The sequence below is a fragment of the Lissotriton helveticus genome, chromosome 7, assembly GCF_964261635.1.
Source record: "Lissotriton helveticus chromosome 7, aLisHel1.1, whole genome shotgun sequence".
Classification (NCBI taxonomy): Eukaryota; Metazoa; Chordata; class Amphibia; order Caudata; family Salamandridae; genus Lissotriton; species Lissotriton helveticus.
This window is the reverse complement of record NC_136068.1, coordinates 65,674,509-65,687,843: the sequence shown is the minus strand read 5'-3', so window position 1 is coordinate 65,687,843 and position 13,335 is coordinate 65,674,509.

The window sequence follows — 13,335 nt, the reverse complement described above, 5'->3', positions numbered from 1 at the left end:
TTTTACGTTTTGATTTGTGAAATTAAATAAAATCTGGGACCGTTGGTCTAAAAAAAAATTAAAAAAAATTAGGAAGGTCAGCAGTTTTGGGGGCGAGTTGATCTTGCAGAAAGCAAGTCTGACACAATGTAAAAAATATCAGAATTGCAGGTTTTACAAGCTATAGGGGGATTAACCAGGGTTTGAGACAAAGGGTGGGAACTAGCAGAGATACACCGCAATATGATGAGCTGGTTTATTCGATAAGAAGCCCTCTAGTGTGCGGTCTATAGTTTCTAAGCATGCATAGATTGACAGCAGGAGCTGTTTAAAGTGGAAATGGTCTTAACCTGTTGTAAGCCGCTATCACAGGTGGATGCCATTGGCGGAATGGGCTTTCTAGTTTTCTTGGCAGGACATTTAGGAGGAGATTTAGTCAGGCCTATTTTCCTTTTACCTTTAGTATTAGATAAACCTGTTAAAAGCAGTGACCCACATATGGTGGAGGCTGCCCTTTAAGGGCTCGGAAAGTGGCAGCGTGACCACAGAATATACAGGTAACTCACCCCCATCCTGCACCTTTTCCTTATCCTGAATAATAGAATTGTATGTGGTAGTTTCTCTACCCACCTCCCAATGAGAGCCTCTTTTCAGTAAGGGCAACCTCCTTTTCCAGCGCCATTGTTACCTTGGCCAAAAAAGTATCGAATGATTTCACAGTTACCTCCTCAGTAGTAAGCGTCTTTTTCTTGCTGTTTAGACCAGAGGTTTTGGTGACTTTGTTAGAAGGGGGTACCCAGCCCAGCCCCCTCTGGGCTCCAACAGGTGTGGATGGGCTCACCCTAGGCCTGTGCGTGCCAGAGGGCACACTGCGCTACGGGAAACTGGCAGTGCGTTTGTAGTTGCTGAGGGCTCCTCCGTCTCAGGTGAGCAGTGTCCACTGGGGGACCGAGTCCCACCTCAGCCCAGCCCAACAGGTGGCGAGCGGCAGGCAAAAAGACAAGGCAGAAAGGCTTCTCCTGGGTAAATCAAAGCATTCCACAAGTGCAATGAGGCATCTGACCCTCTGCACCCCTTGAAATTGGTAAGAAGCTGTGTACACTCAAAGCAACTGTCTTTCTGGGTGTCCGCAGGCTCCTAGCCCATTCCAGGGTTGTTCCAGAGCACCAATAGTTTTTGGGCCATGCATGAACCCCAGAAGATGAAGGCTTTAAAAATGCCATGCTGCTCTAGCTGAAACACCCGTCAGTCCCCAAGGAGGTGCAAAGGGCCACCAGTTGTGCTTCTGCTGGGAGGTCACTCTTCTACACGGTTCAAATCTGGTTATTGGTTTCAGTGAAGGAGATAGGACAAGGGGTCTGGGGATGGCCCCACTCCAGCAACAACCACATTCCTCGTGCGGGTAAACCACAGAGGTCACTAAATTAACCTGTCCATAAGTAGCCCTCTGGTAGTTTGCCTTGTGGCAAAGTGTAAAATATGCAACACACAAACATTAATAAAGTGAAAACACCACATGAGAATAACCCCAAACCAATTCAGAAAAATAGAGTAAATTTCAATAAACAAAATGTTACCAAAATGTCAAATCCAATTGATAGAATCTTAGGTATGCAATTTATAGTTTTCTGTAGATATAGCACTTAAATGAACAAAGTGCAATATGCGGTCATCTGGTGGTGCTAGACCTGGGGTAAGTCACAAGTTCAGACTGACCACAATGGAGCGAGGACCGGATACAGGGACCAGCTTTATCCTGCTGAAAGAGTACTCTTCTCAAATTCCAGCATGAAGTTATGTTTGCAGTGGAGGAGGCCTTGAGGAGCAGGGCGAGCATTGCAAGCGGCTGTCGCTGTAGGGCGAAGAGCCGCTGGGCTGTAGGGTGTGACTGTTGTTGCTGAAGCCTCACATTGGCGGTCACTGCGGGCTGTCGTTGCTGTAGTGTTAGAGGGGTTACAGTTTGCCTCCATTTTAGTTTTCCTTCTAACTTGGCATCTTTCCGAGATACATGTATTATAGTTGTTCTGAAGTCTGTGCTTTTCGCTATTGGGACACATTAGAACACAATGTTCTTGCTTTATTTTATGCTCGTAGGATACAACCTTTGCCCAGACTATGATGCTGTTGCTCTGCGTCTCTTGCAGAATGATATATGGCTGGTGTTCTAGTATTTAAATGGCATCTGTTTTGAATTCGGGTGAGAGCCACTTCACGCTGGAGTTATCATAGATGCTGCAGAGAGATGTAAAGGAGGTGAAGCTTTGCAGGCCCGACATACATTTAAAGAAGGTAGACCGCTGCGCAGTCAGATGTATGATCTTCGACACCGAAGGAGTGCATTTGCTAATGCACTGAGGGTGGCTTCCTGCGATTACGCCAACATATGGGGTAGGGTCATTCCACCTGGGTCTGTCAGAAGGGTACTCCCACAATGCTTTCGCTAATGTAGGGATATTAGTGACAGGAGTCACTTTATGAATAATCAACATGGTTTAATGATTTGTAATTTATCACCATTTTAATAATACGTATAACAATGTCTCGCATGTCTAATCGCAGTTTTTTTGTAATTCCAAGGATTCAATAAACATTTGAAACTGTATGGTCTCTTCTCTTTGTGAAACAATGGTCATGCAAAAGTGACACATGAAAGGGTTAGATTTGTTTCCAAAAATTCCTTAGGGAATAAGGGTGGTCGCGTTTGAGGTTACTGAGAGCATCCATAACTCTGGAGGCTTAGGAGTATAAATGTGGTACTTTGCGCAAGCCGGATCAACATTTACTGCGTCCCTCTATTATGAAGTTTTGTTGATCCAATCCACAGTCCTATTCTATTCGCAGGAGTCATGTGGCACCTCGCCACCAATATTGTAGGGTTGCTACCTATTTAATGGGTCTCTCGAGTAGTTTATTGAGTGTGCTCAAAGGTCCTTAATTGCCTTTATACGGAGAAGTCTGTGGGAATGAGGATTTATCCTTCTCTGGGTAGATCGAAAACACCTATTTATTTCTGTAGGTTGATCAAGCATAGTCTTTTAAAAGGATAGTTATAGTTTTTTCTTTCTTTGATTTCCATTCATTAAAATGGCTGCGCAACCTGTGAATATTGCTGTAAATTGTAGACCAGCAGTAACTTTATTTGATTAGATATGGGTTGGCCAATGGTGGTGGCGTTGTTGCCTTCGCACATGAAGCGTATAGATGTGAAATATTTTATTCCTAGGTTACTTTTCTTGCAGTCAATGTAAATTCAGACATTTTACACAGCTATTGAGGCTGGTGTTCCACCAGCATATAGACCTCATGAGTATTTGGAAATCACGTTAACATTCGATGACTATCATGATTGTTTCCAAAGGGCCCTCCCACATACCCACTGGAATGGAAGAATGGGCCCTCAGTAACAAAGTGGCGACCTGGTTGGTCATAGCAGGCAATATGCCATTTATGAAAGAAAGTAATTTAACACAGCCGGAGATGCTTGTGCTCTTAAACCACGTGCTTAGGCTGTATCGACAGATGATGCAGTTCATAATGCGCATGTTTAATACTGCCCCAGCAGGGGTTCCTCAAGCTGGACCAGCGTAGTTAGCTATGCCTACAGTTAGTCCAGTTACCATTAATGCCAGTATGGGTAAGCTCCGAGCCAGATGTGATGAGATTGTGTTTGGCTAGCACAAAAACTCTGTTTAAGGTTTGTTCCCCCCCCCCCTCCTCCGCTCCCCCCCCCCCCCCCCCCCAACGTGGGACTCCCAAGATACGTTTGGAATACGAACGGTCTTCCTCTTGGTACGGTCCCTTCCTCCCCCCGCCCCCCACCCCCCCGGCCAGGTGAGGAGTGTAATATGTGGGGGACTGTATGTGCTTGCATCTACACTATTGAGCATGGTATTCCATTTGCTTTTTTTTTTTTTTTTTAACTGAAGTGCTTAAACCGATTCTGACTCCACATTTAGCGTCCCCCTCCCTGGAATTGGGGGCGATACTCATTGGCAACTTTGTCACAGTGCCCAAGTATTTTAAGAAATGTTTGTTGAGAAGCAGCTTCTTTGGCGATATGCAAATGGTTCGCTTTAGATCCCGCTATGGCTCCGTGTAGGAAATTGCCCCTTTTTGACAGTCACCCCCACTTTTGCCAGATATTTGATGTAAGTAAGTTTAAGTTTATTACACAGTTAATTAAAACCAATGCGATACAGTAACATAATAAGAAAAGTTAAAATGCAGCATAAAAAACATGCGTTTAAGACCAAGCTATACAATAGCGAAATAAGAATAAACAGTTCAACATAAAAGCAAGCTTTGTTTGTAGGCCGGCTATATTGGGCCATGCTATACTTCCCATCCGTTTTCTAGGCCTACTAGTCCATTCATGTTTTACGTAAAATTTTGCGACTTAAATATTTCCACAATCAAACTGATGTTCTAATTTATTGAGTTCTCGTGGGTCAATTTTTGGTAATTTTTTTTCCACTGCTTTTAAAAATTTCACAAAGCTGCAGCTCAGCTGAGGGTCCTGTGCTGAGAAGCAGGTTAGCACTGCGCTCCTTCGTGTGCGTACCCCCTGTAGTATAAAATGGCGTTTCAGCAGGAACTTCCTTTCTTCTTTCAGTTCCTCACACGAGCATAGCAGGTGCAGCATGTCTTCTGCCCCGATGCCACATAGCCGACATAGTGTTCCTGCTTTCAATCTCAGCCAGTGAGGAAGGTGCTGAATGCATGGCAGCAGGCCCAGTCTGTATCTTAAGGTCAATTTGTTTTTTTTTTTGCATAACCCAGACCGAAATAAGGCTGGGAGACTTGTGTCTGATATGTGTTTAATACCATCCATGCGTGGGATCTTTTTGATAGGATGGCTTTGTCCTGAACCCACGACTGTAGCTTTATCGATTTCTTTGCCAGCTTGTTAAATGTTTTATGATCTGCGGGGGACGCCCAGAGCTCTGCCAGCCCGGTGTCCTCTAAACTTTTTGCCAGGTATTTTGCTGCTGGTGAGTTTTGGGACTGCTCTAACTCCTTCCATAAATATTCATTCAGGGTTCCTTCGGTCGTTTTTCTCACTTTATCCCATGTGCAGATGTATGCCCCCTTTTGTGCCAAAAGCTGTACCCGGATTCCAAATTCCAGTCTGATCTGTGCTGGGGAGGATCGCTTTGGGAGGCTGAAGATGATTCTATATGCCGACACGATTGTATTGTCAAGTATTGTGGCATCTCTGCCGCAGATATTTGATGTGACTTTAGTACCCTCTGTAAGTCCCTAGTAGATAGGGCCCCTGGTACATGGTACCTCGGGCCTGAGTTACTAAACAGGGTCCCTAGGGGCTACAGCACGAATTGTGGCACTCTAAGGGGCCCCTCACCAAACTCATGCAAGACTGCCATTGCAGGCTGCGTGTCTTGGTGCAGACAAAAGTGAAAACACGACCTGGCACACATCCCTGCATTTCAAAACTGTCTGTTACGCCGTTGCGCTCCAGTAACAAGCCTTTGTGCAGCTGTTATTGGAGCGCAACAGAGTAACAGACAGTTTTGAAATTCTTCCAAGTGCCTTTGGGACAAAGCACAATGACCAGCCAGCGTGCCTATCCTTTTGTCTTTGAGCATTACTAAACAACGGTTGATCCAAGAAAATATGGTGTGCATCCAATCATTTGTTTTAACTACTTTACAGATCCCTGCGTGCCATGCCAACAGACACTGCATGCAGTATAGTAGGTCACCCTTACAGCAGGCCTTATAGCCCTACGACATTGTGCACTATAATACGTTTGGACATATTTGCATGAGCAGGTATGCCCCTGTGCTGGCCCGCTGTATTACTGCCAGTACTCGTGATCAGGAAAGCCATTTTTAAAGCATGTGCTGGGCACTGGTGAAAACTAGTTCCCATGCTATATGATGGCTTCACTGAAAATAGGGTTGTTTAATATCGAACATCTTGTATTAATAAACCCACACTGCCAGTGTTGGATTTATTAATACATGCACACAGAGGGCAGCAACAAAGTCTGCTCGAGCAGTGTTTAGGCCCACCTCCACCCGGATAATCTAAAGATTAGCATTTCAAGACAGGAGAATTCCCAGTTGAATTGTGATAAAGGTGTCTCGTCCTGTAAGCTGTTATTCCTCCAAAGCCTGGGGGGATTTCTGCCTTCAACAATGACTCCTGTGGACTGCAGGTACCCAAAGAACATCCATGAGGAATCTGGAACCACCATATCCCAACACTACCAAGCACCGCTGCACCCCAGCACACCCCCGCCTCCTCCCTGGCCTGAGTTTCAGTGGCCCAATGTTGTCGGCATGGTCCCCAAGCTCTCATGAGCGAGTGCACTTCGGTTTCACCCATTGTGAACTCCCTGCTGCTGCCTGCATCCTCTGTTTGCAGACTTACACAACCTCCAGTGCTCCTGGATGAAGAAACCAGACTGCCTGCGGAGAAGATGGCCACCTGTGTCCCCATGTCCCCTAGCATCACAGGACTTGAACCTTTTGGTTGGTTCAACCTTACTAGCTTCCCAGTCCAAAACGGCAGCTTCTTTTCCTGCTAACCGATCCCTATTCAATCAATCAAAGTACTTGTAAAGCGCGCTACTTACCCGTGAGGGTCTCAAGGCGCTGAGGGGAGGAGGTGCTGCTACTGTTCAAAGAGCCAGGTCTTGAGGAGTCTTCTGAAGGTGAGCAGGTCTGGGTCTGCCGTAGGGAGGGTGTTCCAGGTCTTGGCGGCGAGGTAGGGGAAGGATCTGTCACTGGAGGTTGTTTGTTGGATGCAGGGACAGTGGCGAGGGCGAGGCTGGCGGAGCGGAGCTGGCGGGTGGGTGGAAGCTGAGTCTGCTGTTGAGGTAGGCTGGTCCGGCATTGTGGAGTGCTTTGTGTGCGTGGGTGAGGAGCTTGAAGGTGATCCTCTTGTCGACAGGGAGCCAGTGTAGGTCTCAGGTGGGGAGTGATGTGGCTGCGGCGGGGGATGTTGACGATCAGTCGGGCGGAGGCGTTTTAGATGCGTTGTAGTCGTTGTAGGTGTTTGGCTGGGATTCCTGCGTAGAGTGCGTTGCCGTAGTCCAGTCTGCTGCTGACGAGGGCTTGGGTCACCGTTCTTCTTCTTTAAGTCCAGATCCATTTGTAGATCCTGCGAAGCATGCTGTAGAAGGAGGAGGCGACGGCGCCGACCTGTTTAGACATGGAGAGGGAGGAGTCGAGGATGAATCTCAGGTTGGGTGCATGGTCGGTGGGTGTCGGTGCTGTTCCCAGTTTGGTCAGCCACCAGGAGTCGTCCCATGTTGAGGGGATGGGTCCGAGGATGAGTACCTCCGTCTTGCCAGAGTTCAGCTTCAGAAGGCTGTTGCTCATCCAGTAGGCGAGAGCCTTCATTCCCTCGTGGAGGTTGGTTTTGGCGGTGTGCGGGTCCTTGATGAGGGAGAGGATAAGCTGGGTGTCGTTGGCGTAGGAGATGATGTTGAGGTCGTGCTGGCGGGCCACTTGTGCGATGGGGGCCACGTAGACATTGAACAGTGTCGGGCTGAGGTATGAGCCCTGGGGGACGCCGCAGATGATGTCGGTGGCCTCGGATCGGAAGGGCGTGAGGCGGACTCTGTGTTCTGCCGGAGAGGAAGGACATGGCCCAGTCAAGGGCCTTCTCTTGGATTCCGGCTTCTAGGAGGCGTGTCTTTAGAGTGCGATGGCAGACCGTGTAGAAGGCGGCTGACAGGTCCAGGAGGATGAGGGCTGATGTTTCGCCGTTGTCTAGTTGGCGCCTGATGTCGTGTTGATGATTTTCTCGATGACCTTCGCGGGGAACTGGAGCAGGGAGATGCTGGTGGTGTTCACAGGGGAGGTGAGGTCTGGCGTAGTCGGGACGGTCATGGATGTCAGCGATCTTGCTGTGGAAGAAGATGGCTAGTGAGTCGCACAGTTCTTGTGAGGGCGGTATGTCGTTGGCGTTGGAGAATTCCTTTACGATGCTGAAGAGCTCTTTGCTGTCATGTGCTTAGGTGGTCTTTGAATGAGGATCTCTTGGCTAATCTGATGAGGTGGTAATGTCTGCGGGTGGCGTCCTTGTGGGCTGCATGGTTGTCCGGAGTGCGTTCGTGGAGCCATATCTTCTCCAGTTTGACTTGCTTTGGCTACCCAACTCTGTATTGCACCAGTGCACCTGCCCACCCTAGTGCTGCTGGAGGGGACTTGCTGGTGCTGCAAATGCCCCTTACGTACCTTAAGTTTAGGAAATTGGGTTTGTAAGGAGCTGTACTGTACCTGAAGGCTGTACTTGTTTTTCCTCCCATAGGATGCCACTGCAAAACCTGAAAAATGCACTAATTGTCGACTTTTTAAATGTAAAAGTATTACTCTTGCAAAACCTACTTACCCGATCATATTTATTCTGGTGCCTAAACATGTATAAAGCTATGTGTGTTATTTTTATAAATGGGTGCGCATCTCCTTATTGAGTTGTGAGCATCATTTATTGACTATTGTCTGGATTTGCAGATGGTTAACACTGCTCTCTGATAAGCCTAAGGCTGCTCAACCACACTACCCCCTAGAAAAGCTTGAGTGCTAGAGCAAGCCCCCTGTCCGCTCATAAGTGAATACCTGGACTCTTTGTACGATATACCAAAATGAGGTATATTGTGTAAAGTGCCAGCTTCCTACAAGCAGGAACTCAAGCTGCCTAAAATACTTTCTGAAACCTATACTTTCATAGGTCGAGATAGTTTGGGAACCAAGGCTAATGAGCCACAAATTAAAGGCAAGTCAGAAGCCTATAATACCAAGTCTTCTTTGAACAACAAAATAAATAATAAGCTGGGATAAAAATAAAGAAAAGGCTGGAACTAAAACACAGACTGGTTCGCCGCATTCGGAGTTATTTATGTGACTAATAAAGTTAAAACACCTGATCGGTATTCTGATACACATCCTTGTTCCTTGCAGGACTCTACAGACAAGTGGGCCTGGTGAGGGTCACGGGGATCAGAGACGAGGAGTAGGTGAAACCAAAGACAGAGGCTCCTCTTATGGCCATATAAAAAAGGAAGACCCATTTCCTGAACAAAATGTGCAATATAATAAGAGAAAGGTGGGAGGGATTTCCACTAAAAATGCCGCAAATGCTCTGAACTCTTCTTTGGAACAAGATGTGCAAAACTCTTAACAGTGCAGCAGCAGAAGTAACGATAGTTCACCTGACTCGGTGTCTGGTGGCAAGCCCAACTGATGAATATATATATATTATATATATATAATATATATATATTTACACACACACAACACATGTTGAAACTCCAAATCAGCGGCATAGCCCTCCAGATAGAATTTATGATTTGGAAAGACAAATTGAGGGTCACATAATGCATACAATCAAAGCAATATTCTGGCTGAATTCTCCTTCCTCGCCACCAAGACCTGGAACTCCCTCCTCACCCATCTGTGGTAGACCCAAGACCTGCTCCTCAAAACCTGGCTCTCTGAGCAGTAGCAGCAACCCCCCCCCCCCCCCACCCCCCTCAGCGCCTTGAGACCCTCACGGGTAAGTAGTGCGCTTTACAAGTTCACTGATTGATTGATTGATTGACTAATGAATACGGCCTTCACTTTGCTGAGATTGATTGGCCTCTGGCATATGTTCCAAATGTTCCACAAGGGGAGGATGTGATAATGCCATCCTTTGCCATTCTTGCTCCAGAGGAGGATCGATCAACATATGCAGCTGAATAGGCTCTTGCTCAGGTACCTGCTTTATATTGCATTCAGTGGGTTGGGATGAAGACTCCCCTTATGTTATACCTGCAAAGTGCCACCCACAGGTGCAAGCACAATATCCTAATAAACATGAAGCTAAACGCCCAGTTAAGGAGATCTCACATGCTTAAACCTAATCATTCTTAACTTCTAGTCTTGGACTATCAATTTGAACAGTCAGACACAGACTTTATCTGTGCAGAATTTCCACAGCACGGGCTTGATAAATAATCTAGTTTGTAAAAAATAATACTGCAATGGACATTTTCAATGTTTTTTCTGTCAAACTTAGCCCTGGGCGGTAAATTCCATTCCGCTCGCGGAACTTGGGTAACTTCACGTTTCGCGAAGAACGCGAAATTGCCCAAAATTCTGCGTTCCGCGACTTTGCAACATTTTTTGCTTGTTCGTGTTTTCAAAATGTGGGTTCGCGAGATATTTCCCCCCGAGCACGTAAACAGCAATTGCGAACAGGAAAAAAGCATCGCGAACAAGCAATTCCGCATGTTCGTGGAATTTCTGTGTTTTCGCGGAGATTTTTGACCGTTTCGCGGAGATTTGCGTAACGAGATTATGCAAATTCCGCCACCCCTAGTCAAAATGTGGCACCTGAAAGCTGGAATATTACTGCTTTCTCCATATTGGGAGCACAGTGATAGTTCTGTCGACTCGAACAGGGCTATAAGAACAGTTCAGATCTGTTTGGTGCCAGACTTTCAATTTCGCAAGAAATTGTCTCAGAAGCATTGTCTTGCATTGATGACATTGATTTAAACGTGTATTTAGCCAGAGTGACTTGATTTATTCTGGTATTCCCTGAATATGGCAAAAAATGTAATTTTCTAAAATTGCCTTTCTCAGTGACCTGTTTTAGGATAGGAGTCCTCTAATAAAGTCAAAAGTCTAGCACCACATTTCTTAGTGAAATTTGCTCTTTTTCAACCACTTAATAGCGTAAAAAGGTGCAATTGGTTTTGGGATTTCTTAATTTTAGTAGACCTTACATGCCGTGTTATGCACAACAGGTTAGACTGTTTTCTGATAAAAAATGTAACTGATGAACATCCTTTTTATTCTCCAGAATTTACAGGTAGAGATGCTGGAGTCGAAACATTTACATACATACTAAAACTACATGCATACTAATTTGGGGGTACGCATAATTGGGGGTTCCAGTGGTTGCACGTTTTATGTAATGAGTGAGAAACTGTGACGATTGCTTATACATCGCATTACATTCCAATATGGAAATGCGTTTTGCTTCGACAGAAAAATGTGGCTACAGGGGAGGGGCGGATGGCTCCTCCCCTCCACTTCCTGCCGCAGCTCTACGGGCGGCGCTCTAGTTGTTCCCGGCCCCAGCTATTTAATCTGCATGCTGGGCCGGACGCGCAGTGGGCGTGCCAAAGGCAAGCCCGTTTTCACCAAGTTTGTGCCTTGTGCCAGAGATTGTGGGCAATTCATTTTAGACCCCGGTAAGCCCCTGGTTTATTCCAGGGGGCAGCTCCTGGAGCTTCGAGCACAAAAGGGCTCGCGTTGCAGGCCTATGAACCTTGAGCCTTTGGTCAGCTGTCGGGTGTACGAGTGTGCCAACTGCAAGGCAGTTATCACGCTGGGTGCAGCCAAGAAATCCCATGAGGATATTTGTCAGCCCCATCCTCTGTCTTTAAAACAATCCTTTAAGGGATATCTCCTGAACGCCAGATCTTTGATCAAACACAGGGCAGAATTTAGCGATTTTGTGTCCCTTCGAAAGCCTGATTGGGTCTTCATTACTGAAACCTGGGCCAGAGATTGCTCCGGACCAGACTTGGTGGAGGCCATCCCCTCCGGGTATGCCCTGTCCATACTCAATAGGGAAGAGAGGATAGAGGGGTTTAGCAGTACTCAATAAAGACATCTACTCGTGCTTCACTGAGGCCCTCACCTCGCCCTCATATCTCTATCGGGCCCTATATTTCTCTTTGAAGGTCCTACCCACCGAAGGTTTTGTGGGAGTAGACACCTACCGGCCTCATGGACCTAGAGCAATGTTCAATCAGGACTTCAATAATCGAATAGAGCCCTATCTGGCTAGATCTAATGTAACTCTCTTAGGTGATTTTAACTTTCATTTGGAGAAAACTCTATACTGAAACGCAGGTTTTCTTGGAAACTGTACTCCTATGGTCGTCCTCAGCTGGTGAGGAGCCCCACTCATACGGCTGGAAACATCTTGGACGGGATCTTTTCTAATGATCCTAGGATAGAGGTTACAGATCGTATTCCTCTCTCCTGGCCTGATCATTATGCCATCCCATTCCTTCTGGAAATGCCAGTATCTCACCTAGATCCTAATTTTAAGAACAGGGTGGCGATGAAGAGAAACTTCAGCCGGATAAATAAGGAGGACCTTCTTAATAAACGTAGCAATTATTGCTGCCTCCCTTACTTGAATGTTAACTCAAACTATGACAATTTTTCCAATTGGCTTTTGGCAGCCTTGGACTCTCTTGCCCCTCTACAGGAGCACTATGTGACCAGAAAACGCCCGTCGGCCCCATGGTTCTCTAAAAGGCTGAGAAAGCTTAGTCCGGTATGCCGACACCAGGAAAGAAAATGGCGCCGCGATCTTACCTCAGTCAAAAGGGATCTGCACAAACTTAGATTGAAGAAATATAAGCTAGCCATTAACTAGGAAAAGGTCACTTATTATTCCAAGATGACAGAATCCATAAAATCCCCAAGGGAACTTTTCACGGTGATCAATTCCCTCCTAGCTCCTACGGCCACTGCTAACACTGAGGTATCCCAGGATTTGTGTGATAAAATGGCATGTTTCTTTTATGCCAAAATTAAGGACATACTCCTCCTTGGAGATGTCCAACACTGGAGGATCAAAGTCAGATCTCCCATCGGATTCTCCGGCAGCTCCTCTGAAGGATTGCCGCTTGTGCTCCTTTCCTCTCCTACTTCAAGAGGACACTGAGCGGATGTTAAGTGGAATTAGGTCTGGTTGCCCCCGGGAGCCCTGCCCCCTGAAGATCCTGGAATTAGGAATGGAGGCTATTGCCCCACCTTTGACTTCAATCCTTAATGCTGTCATTTTCTCTGGTCAATATCCAACCGCATGGAAAACTGCGGTGGTTAAACCTCTCTTAAAGACGCCCTCTCTGGACCTTGCGGAACTAAAGAGCTACCGGCCTACATCCCGGTTGCCTGTCCCAGCTAAAATCTTGGAGAAACACCTGAACCTCCATCTTAGTACTTATTTGGAGGAACATCAGTTGCTCGATGGCTCGCAGCATGGGTTCAGAAGTGAGCACAGTACCGAGACGGCGTTAACCGTTGTTTTGAACATTTGACAACAGATTGATGCTGGTCAAACCACCTTACTGATCCTTCTGGACCTGACGGCAGCCTTCGACACCATCTCTCCCCTTAGACTGGCTGGGAGGCCCTGGGAAATAGGGATTGAGGGCCTTTCCTGTAATCTGCTTACATCCTTCCTTATGGAACGGTCACAGAGTCAAGTTGGGCCAATTCTTCTCCGCTCCTAAACAGTTGTTCTGTGGAGTTAGTCAGAGATCCTCATTGAGTCCTACCCTTTTTAATATTTATGTAAACCCGCCTGCCA